Source organism: Marmota flaviventris, chromosome 9 (genome assembly GCF_047511675.1).
Source record: "Marmota flaviventris isolate mMarFla1 chromosome 9, mMarFla1.hap1, whole genome shotgun sequence".
Taxonomy (NCBI): Eukaryota; Metazoa; Chordata; class Mammalia; order Rodentia; family Sciuridae; genus Marmota; species Marmota flaviventris.
This window is the reverse complement of record NC_092506.1, coordinates 97,454,138-97,464,229: the sequence shown is the minus strand read 5'-3', so window position 1 is coordinate 97,464,229 and position 10,092 is coordinate 97,454,138. Positions and strand designations below refer to the sequence as shown.

The following is a 10,092-nucleotide window of genomic DNA, read 5'->3' as shown; positions in this document are numbered from 1 at the left end:
TCCCCAGCCCTATGTTGTATTTTATTTAGAGACAGGATCTCACTGAGTTGCCTAGTGCCTTGCTTTTGCTGAGGCTGGCTTTGAACTCGAGATCCTCCTGCCTCAGCCTCCTGGGTCACTGGGATTACAGGCGTGAGCCATCGCTTCCAGCTTCTTATATTTTTAATGAATAACTATTTTGAAACAGATACAGTTCATCGTCCAGTTCTTTTAAACCATAAGGTCTAACTTGGCAGGGGTGAGGAAAGAATGTAGCATACCTTTGATGATGACAGATTGGGAAAGTCTGCTCTGCCAGCCTCCAGAGAGATCACCAGTGTGGTGGGGCAGGAGGTGAGAGCAGGGCAACTTGAGGAAGTGAAGCCTGGAGGTGTTCATCCCCACCACCAAGAAGTGGGGACTGTGGTAGGTTCTACTGAAGACAGTGAACAGCCTAGAGCAAGACCACAATTCCAGGAAGCAAGGATTATGCACAGAAGGTTGTTTTGGAAGAGCTGGTTTTACTAATAAATAACTTTAGTTTTGCTCTCTTATTATAATAATCAAATGTTCACTTCTTTTTAAAATAGGCCTTTGAAAGAAAGAGCCTAAGATATTCATGTTAAGTGGAAAGTAATTGTGCCATACAGGTGTGATCACTGGGCAAACGTTCCTTTCCTCCCTCCGTGGTTTCCTTGAAGAGTGTGTGTGTGTGTGTGTGTGTGTGTGTGTGTGTTTAAAAGAGAGTGTGCATCTGCACTGCAAGCTAGATTCCCTGAGAAGTGGCCTTGGTGACAGAGTTCAGCACCTTGTTAGGGAGTGCCTTTGAGATCAAGGCCTAGGGAAGGGAAGGGAAGGGGGCAACAGTCAGAAAGAGCAGAGGGATGGCTTGAGCTGAAGTGTAGGCTTCCGCCCCTGCACCAGGAGCTCAGGAACCAGACTGCCCATGATGTCCCAGATTGGGGCACACTGTCCAGGCTTTTATTAGCTTCCTGTGCCCCCATCAGTTGTGGATGCCAGCTGGCTCTGGGAGACATGTGACCTTGGAAAAGCAGTCTCCTTTTCATCACGGAGGCCATCCACAAAGGCCCGATGGTTGGTTGCACTCCCAACACTGGGGAAACAGCCCTTCATGATTTAGGGAATGCTGACATGATAGAGTCAGAGCCCACCACAGAGCATGTGTCTGGATATAAAGCTGTCCTCTTTCAGATCAGGGACCATGGCAACTCTGCCAGGGGCCAGAGGCGAGTTTGCCCTCTGCCACTTGAGCATCTCTCTGCCCCTCTCACGCCAATTCTTCCTGTCCCTTAATTTGTACCCAGAGGAAGGCATGGAATGTGGGATTGAGAGACAGGGACATCAGAAACTCTGCTGAGAATTGGTTTCTATTCTCACTTTGGGGGTGACAGGGGCTATCCTCCAAGGCCTCCTTGTACAAATTAGAAAGAGATATTCCTTGTTCATCAACTTTGTGTGGATACACAGTCTGGGAAGCTGACTGCAGGCAGTGTCGGCCTCCCCTGACCCCCTCTGCTGGGCACCCTCATGGGTCGTGTCTCAACTACGCTACTTGAGCTGCGATGATCTGAACAGGCTTTGGGTACATGTCGTTCCCAGGAAATCTCCATCTCCATCTGAACTTCCTCTTCATTCTGTTGTCAGAGGAAGTCAGGAGTGTAGTACCTGCTATAAGCCAGGCTACTTGGCAGACTCCTGCCTAAGGGACCCTTTGAATCTTAACTCACTGAAGTAGAGGAGGGGAGAACCTAGGGATGGCCTTGAAAGGCAGAACCAGTAAGTGTTTGTACACGGGAAGAAAGATCAGCAAGAATGGGGATTCATACCCAGTTCCGCAGAGATGAGAAAACCAGGTAACTAGGCATCCTTGAGGTTCTGCATGAGATCCAGGGCTAGATTCTACCTGTTCATCCTTTTTTTTTTAAATAACTTTACTCTTTACCAAATACTTGCTCAAAGAGCCTATGACTCACTGGCACAGAAGTAAAATCCCTCATTTTCCAAAGGTTCATGTTGTCATGTTATTTTTATATATGTAATTATTGTCTATGGCAGGTTAACCCCACTGGGAAGAGCACAGAACAAAGCAGCAGGTGATTTTGAGTCCTTGAATTCGTGAATGTTAGAGCTCTAAGAACCTGGAGGGCTGTTGTGCTATAATCCCAATGACTCAGAAAGTTGAGGCATGAGAATCACAAATTCAAGGCCAGCCTCAGAAACTTAGTGAGACCTTGTCTCAAAATAAAAGGACTGAGGATGTAGCTCAGTAAAACTGCCCCTGAATTTGATCCCTGGTACAAAAGAGAGGTGAGGGGAGGAAGGAAGGAAGGAAGGAAGAAAAAAGAAAAAAAGCTTGAAATCATCTTATCCAAGAGTTACAACTCATTGTCTGGGGCAGAATTTTCACTATCTGATTTGATTGAACCCACAAAATGAACAATGTCAACATGTTTATAAGCATAAAGTGACTTGACCTCTCTTTCTTTCTTCTTGCTGCCAGTCTGCTGCAACCTACACTGTCCTGAAGGCTCAGAAGGTACAGTGACTTCCCCCAAGATCACCCAGCTGCTCAGAGGCAGGATCAGGACAAAGCCTGGAGCTTCTGTGGCAGAGTAGTCCCTCCTGAGCTCCAGAGGTCTCTGGCTATCTTTGATCTAGGTGGAGAGGAGTGACAAATGAACAGCATGAACTTACTTATTACCATCATGAGGTAATAACCTGCATAAGCCAACTGAACCTCCAAATTCTCTCTCTCTCTCTCTCTCTCTCTCTCTCTCTCTCTCTCTCACACACACACACACACACACACACATACACACACACACACACAAACGTAGACTTCTAAACTTGGACAAGAATTAGGTCTTACTATTTTATCATTTTGGATTTCAACTCAATGTCTGGCATGCAGTGCTGCTCAGTAAAGGCATTGTTGAATAATTAAATGAATATTAACAGATATTTACCTTCTAAGATTCCTATGGTCTTCACCATACCCTTGATTCAGAGTCCCAAATAGACTGCTTTCACATGGGATGGGGAAGAGGGAAGAAAAGAAAATACATTTAAGTTCCTATGTGTAGTGCCATGCCAGCTTCTTGAACATACATCATCTCAGCTAATCTCATTTTAAAATGAGCAATCCTAAATGATCAGGCCCTCCCAGGAAGGGGCTCAGGCCCTGGTGCTCATATGTAAAGGGTTAAGTCCAGCAGGCTAATAGCTGTTTCATCAATTTCTGCTTCTACTTATCCCCAGAAGATCTGAAAAAGAAAACAACATCAGGACTTCTGAAAACCAAAAGCCAAGAATCCTAAGCTTGCAGCCTTCCCTCTTTGTGAGGCAGAGAAGCAGGAGAATATTAAGAAGAGTGCAGGAAGCTAAAAATATCTTCAAAGCTTATGTAAATTCGGTGCACAGAGAGGCGCTGGCCTTTGGGCTCCAGCTGTTCTCGGGACTGACTTAGATGCCCTTGGCATGTAGATCCAGACAGTCTCAGAACCCGCCCACCGTTTGTAACCTTTTCAAAATCTTCCTAATTGTGTTCCATGTTCTTTAAATTTATCGCCCTTGGGAGTTTTGCTACAAAATGCTAATGAGACCCTTGAAGAGCCCCAGACACCCCTCCTCCCTCAGGCTCTTAGGAGAAATGTACAGGTCAGAGACATCCATCCTTGGAATAGCAGGCGCCTTTGAGAGGGACTGCATTTCTAAGCATTAACATGTTAATGGGGAGGGAATCAAAAGATGACTCAATCAACACCAAAAGATGGCATCGTTTCAATCAATAGCACAGCTCATAAAAGTCCTGATGCCACTGACATGGCATAAAAACAATTCCTAACTGAGAATTAAACAAACCTTCATTTGATGCAATCCTGAACTTTGCCCTTTAAAATAATGCCAACTTCAGAAACACATCTGGCTTCATGATTCCGTCTGGCAGATCCTATACATGGGATGGGTATTTTACTTCCAGCAGACACTCTGCCTTCCTGGTTCACAAAGGAAAATGAGATGGGTGTCACTTTTCCAGAGCCCACAGTGTTAAGTTCAGAGACTCTGAGTAGGAAGGAAGCCTTAACTGAACAAATTTTCACCTTGGGTGACCCACAGCAGGGCTCTGTCTTGGCTTTCTTGTTTTGTAACCAACACCTACTAAGTGTGGTGGTTCAGCCCTTAGATACTCAGAATGCTGGCTGCCAGACTGAGAGACAAATAGCTTTTAAAACTCATGACACAGTATTACTGACATTAGAGGGATGGCCATGAACCAGGTGGCCAATTACTCTCAGAAAGAACAGCTCAATATCAATTGTGCTAAATTCAAATAGTCATATTCGGCAGGGCTCCTCTGCATCCAGATGGATAAGATTTGAATATCTCCATTCAACAGGACAATTCATTTCATTATCTGCAAATTCTTTCTACAGCCAGCTCATCCTTGTGAGCCCTAGAAGGCCAGGTCCTGGCCAAAATTAAGTAGTCTCAGAAAGAATATTAAAGCAAAAGTAGATATTCTAAATCTTTTGAGTCCATGTCATCTTATTCTTTCATTAAATGATTAGAACTCTTGGATTTCCATTGAAAATATGTCAAACTAATGAAACAAATACAAAATAGCTTTTTTAGAACAATCTAGGCTATATTCCTAAAAATCTTGGAGCCTTCCATCTATCTCCTTGCATGACTGGACTGAGCTGCACTGGGAATAACAGCTCAGTCCTTTTCATGTTCATAGATAAACATTTTTTTTTTTTTTTTTGCCCTGGGGATTGAACCCAGGGCCTAATGCATGCTAAGCAAGTACTCTGACACTGAGCTATATCTCCAGCCCAAGATACCACCTTTGCCTCCTCTTCCTTTGATAGTTAATGATAGTTAAGCCACGTGGTGCTCCTCTTCATCAGTCACAGCATCCGTTTGTGCATGCAGCAATCGCCAGTGACCTCAAACTCACTGGCAAAATACAGAGCCAACCCATTCCCCAGCCATTCATTCTCCTATTCACATGTAGCACATTGGTTGCCAACTGGCTGAATTTGGCCACAGATGTGTAGGCAGTCTCCCTCACCCCCACCACACATATGCACCTGTGTGTGTGCGCACACACACACACACACACACACAGAGACTATTTTTTTCTTAATGTAGCATTAAATGACCTTAGGCTAGATCTTCATTTTCCAGGTTGCCATAATCCCCACGAAATCCCACTAATACACACCTACTTGGCCTCATTCCTTTGCCTTTTCTTTCTGGCCAGTAAGAATGTTTTCATTGTAAATTCCTGACAGTATTCTCTTAAGTTTTAACCCATATTTTAATTCTTACCCAGAAACATGCATATTAGAACAAGAGGCTTCCTTTAGGGTAAGATACTAGGATGATAGCCAATAGACAAATTAATAACACAACTTTAGGCTGTCTAATTTTTTTCCACTGGCTCAAAAAACCAAGTGCAAGTGGGTACATGAGAGCTTCTAGGGGTGGACACAACTCTGCCTTTTCTGATCTCCTTTCTATCAGTGTTAACTGTCCCTTGGTGTTTGATGGAATACTAGCCAGAAAGACCATTAGTAATTAATGTTAGCACCCTAACATGACACCCCTGATACTAGTTATATTCATTGTTTTCATGCCTATTAATATTTGAATGATGACTAATTATATGACTATTAATTCTAGGAACCAATGATATTCATCCCTCTGATCCCATGTCTATGGCAGACATTACAACTCAATAATGACACTCTTTCTTATTGGACCTAGCTGTGGTCTCAGAAACCTCAATGCAGTGTTTGAAGCAGCCATCACCAAGGAATTGAAGTTGGTACAGAAGATATTACATACCTGATACTTGTTCTCCATAGCCAGACCTCCTCCATCTTGGGTAAGGATCTAAGTCCTGGATGAAAATCTAGAAGTGCATGCTACATGCCTGTGTCAAGCTGTGGTCTGCCAAGTTCTTGTGTCTGTCAGTGTATCTGATCTTCTGATCCATAGGGACTTTTAATCAAATCAACAAAGTCTTAATAGAAATGCTCTTTCTTTACCTGTCTATCAAGCAATTAATTCTTTTATGATTTTTCCCTTTTTCCTAAAAAAAAAAAATGCAAGAAATCCTAAGCCCCAGACAACCCCTGGGGTCATCGACATTGGTTTTGAGTCCAGAAGGGGCTTAAGTCTCATAAATTGTTTCTTCTCAGCTTTCACCTAAACACAATGTAAGAATGGTTTTTCTCCTTTTTCTTATTTACAAGGAACACAGTTTCTGGAGGTGAACAGGCTCATCTCTATCAATAGATTGGCCTTTTATGACAGAAGCAGAAGAGAGGATTTGCTAAGGGTAAATAATATCATATTGGCTCTCTATAGAAATGTTTTCACAGAAATAGGATTTCTATCATGAACTTAGTTTAAAGAAGAGAACAATATTAAGTCTTTTGTAACATTGTCATCGAAGAGGTTCTTTATATTATTATTTCTTGAGTTCTTCCTTGAACTAAATGTTAGGGAAGCAGATTGTCCTTCCTGACAAATGGGTATTCTTTGTTTTATTAAATAAATTCATCATGTTTTCCTTCCTGGCTGCCAGTAAATTCACAGCTACATTTTGCGCTCAGTGATAATTCTTATCCTTAACTAAAGCTCTCTCATAAATTATCTTCTCCTTTCATTGTTGGTTCCTCTTACTCTCCCTTAATGCGTAGGTATCTTCTATTAACAGCCATCTCTTTCCTTGAGAAGTGAGTGGCGTATTTTTAGTAAGTAATACATCAGTAACTGAGTCAGGGACGGTTCCTCAGGAAACTGAACTTTAACCCTAATTCAGTTCTGCAATCAGTTGCCGTAGTTTGGATCTGAAATGTCCATGGAAGGCTCATGTGTTCAAGGTCTGGTCCTCAGATTTGAGCTACTGGAAGGTGGTGGGAACCCCTAAGGGATGGGACCTAATGAGACACTTCAGGTCACTTTCTGAAGGGTATTGTGGGGCATCATTCTTATTCTCCTTCTCTGTTTTGCTTTCTGGCTATAATGAGGTGAGCCATGTACTCTCCACCATGATGTGCAGTCTTACTACAGGCTGAAAGCAATAGGCCCATTGACCAGGGCTGAAACTGCCCAAACTAGGAGCCCAAATAAAGCTTTCCTCTTTTTCAAGTTGATTATCTCAGATGTTTATTTCAATAATGGGAAGCTGATTAACACATGGACTAACCCCTATTTATGGATCACCTCCTAAGCCCTTTCTGAGTGTTCTACAGGAAACAATGTTGGATCTTTTGAAACAATGAAAGAACTGAGTTTAAAACCAAACAAATGCTTGTCGATAGTTGGCATGCTCTAATTTAGCACAATAACAAATCCCAAGGCTCCAATCTTGCGAAATTTAAGACATGAGAAGATCCATAATTTCAACCTCCCTTCTGCCTTCTCTGAGTTCTTATCTTGGAAGGGAACTCAACAAAGAAATCAATTCATTTTAAGATTATGAACTCTGTGGGACATTGAATTTGAAGACCAAGAAATGAACTCCTCAATTCACAGACTACAGATTTCCTAATGACTTTGTTCCACACTATTATTTTTTTTTTTAAATTTTTTTTTAGTTATTGATGGTCCTTTATTTTATTTGCTTATTTATGTGTGGTGCTGGGAATCGAAGCAGGGTCTCATGTGCACAAGGCAAGCAATCTACCACTGAGCTACAACTCCAGCCCCACTATTATTAATATATAATTTATCAGAATAAAAAGAAAGTTTTTAGTTTTAATGAGGCCACAATTAAAGAAATATTCACTCATAAGAAATGTTCTGCATCAACGAGGTAAAAGCAACTCAAAGACTATGTCTTTACAACTAAGATTCCTAAATTCTTGGATGTTGTGAAGTTAAAACAGACCATTGATTATGTTTACATTTTTTCATCTTCTTCTACCGTTCCATTCTACCATGGGACAGATAACAATTAAAATGTATACCTGTTGTTTTTATGAACATTTTAAATGAGGATGAAAATCACTAATGCAAAACCAAAACAACAAAGTTATTGCTGTAATTAGCTCTGGAGGTGAACACTGTGAGATTCTGCAGGCTCAAGCAGTTCTTTAGCAGTATCTTTTAAAGAGCAGAAATTTGAAATTTTTGATAAAGCCCAATTTATCTATTCTTCTATTTTCTATCTTTCTTTTGATGACATATTAAGAAATATTTATCTAACTCGAGGTCACAAAGATTTTCACCTCTGTTCTTTCCTAGAAATTCTATAATTGGAGATTTTACTTGTAGGTCTATGATCCACTTTGGATTAATTATTTTATTTTATGTGTGTGTGTGCATGTGTGCATTGTACCCCTTAAAAATCTTTTTTACTGACACCTTATAATTGTACAGAATTATACTGGGATATAGTGGGATTAATTGTGATACATGCACATAACATAATTTGGTCAATTTCATTACCAGTACCTCCCCTTTCTCTCCCTTCCTCCAGCCCCATTATCCCCATCCTCTCCCTTCTATTTTCATGAGAACCCTCTTTTATTCTTGTTTTTTTAACCTGAATATACTTCTATTTATTAAGATCTGAGATAGGAACGATCATACTTAGTACTGAAAGGCAAAAAACAAATGGGCTACAAAAGGGGGGAAAAGGTATTGTCTATTGTTCAAAGGATTCAACCAGAGATAAAACCTATATACAAGCATGTCTGTAGGTCAAATAAAATAAAAAGACTATTTCATGTCATGACTGCTTGTTGGCTTCCTCTTCATATGCATTCCCTGTGCCATTCTGTACATAGGATGAACCAGAACCAAGGCCATACAAATGACCACAATATTTGGCATCATCAATATGATCTTCAAAGAACATTTCTCTCATTTTGAAAAAGGCCATTTCTGTAAGCAATGAATCAGATCCTGCCTGATGTTGTGGTCCTATTCATTCCAGCTCTAACTGTTCAGCAACTTCCTGTAATCCACCTTTAAGATTTTTGCAGCTCTTCATGAGGTACTTCACATCATATATGACAGGAAAAAAACAATCGAAGGATCTCAAAGAAGTCAAGTTCCTCTTCGGGCAAATTAGAATTGGTCAGAATTTTGATTAAATAGCCAAAGTCATAACCACTGTGAAATGATAACCATTTAACTCCTTCACAAAGGACTACTCCTGAAGTCATAAGAAGTTCTGCAAAGTACTGGGTCTCAATTCCTTCCTCCTCGTGTTTTTTAAACTGGATACCAGATGTTGTTAGTAGCTCTATAGAATCCTGGGCATACATGTCCTCCGTCAAATTAAATTTAAAATTAAACTGCCAAGTTGAAGTTCCTGGAGGGTATTCTCCTTGTTCATTCATAAATGTCAGTCCTAGCTGAATTATCTTTAACAAGTCTACATTACATCGCAATAGCTGGTACTGATAGTCAGCATTACTCCTGAATTCTCCAATGGGTCTCGCAACCACACCTGGAAACTCGGTGTCCATAGCAACGTAATTATATTTTCGGATAACTTGACGAATTTTCTTCATTTCTTCATCCAGGTTACAAGCCCAAACTTCACAAATTCTTTGGCTATGATCTACAGTTGCTGCTGGCATAGTGAGGGCAGAAGGGAGTCTAGATGCCAAGCATCAAAATGTTATATTTGATTGAAGATCTGTTTCATAAAATACTTTGTCCTTTATTTATGTACTTGTGTCTCTGAGCTGGCGCTCCTCCTCCTCCTCCTCGCCATAGAGGCAGCACCCGGCGGCGGCGGCGGTGGCGGTGGCGGTGGCGGTATCCGCGGCGGCGGCGGGTGCCCCATAGACACCTCTCGCCCAGCAACTGGGAAAGGGGAGCCGGAGCTGCGCTGCACCGTGCTGCGCCGTAGCTTCTCCTCTTTTTTTCCCTAGCTTCCATGTATCACAGAAAACATATGCCCTTGACTTTCAGAGTCTTGCTTATTTCATTTAACATGATTCTCTCCATTCATTTTCCTGCATATGACTTAGTTTTGTTTTTCTTTATGACTGAGTAAAGCTCCACTGTGTATATAGACCATGTTTTCTTTATCCATTTATCTGTTGACAGAACCCTAGA

General features: G+C 41.3%; 1 pseudogene; it reads right to left on the bottom strand.

Moving 5' to 3' along the window:
* Window positions 1-8,586: 8,586 nt before the first annotated feature.
* Window positions 8,587-9,759, bottom strand: LOC114088883 (CCR4-NOT transcription complex subunit 7 pseudogene; annotated as a pseudogene).
* Window positions 9,760-10,092: the final 333 nt, after the last annotated feature.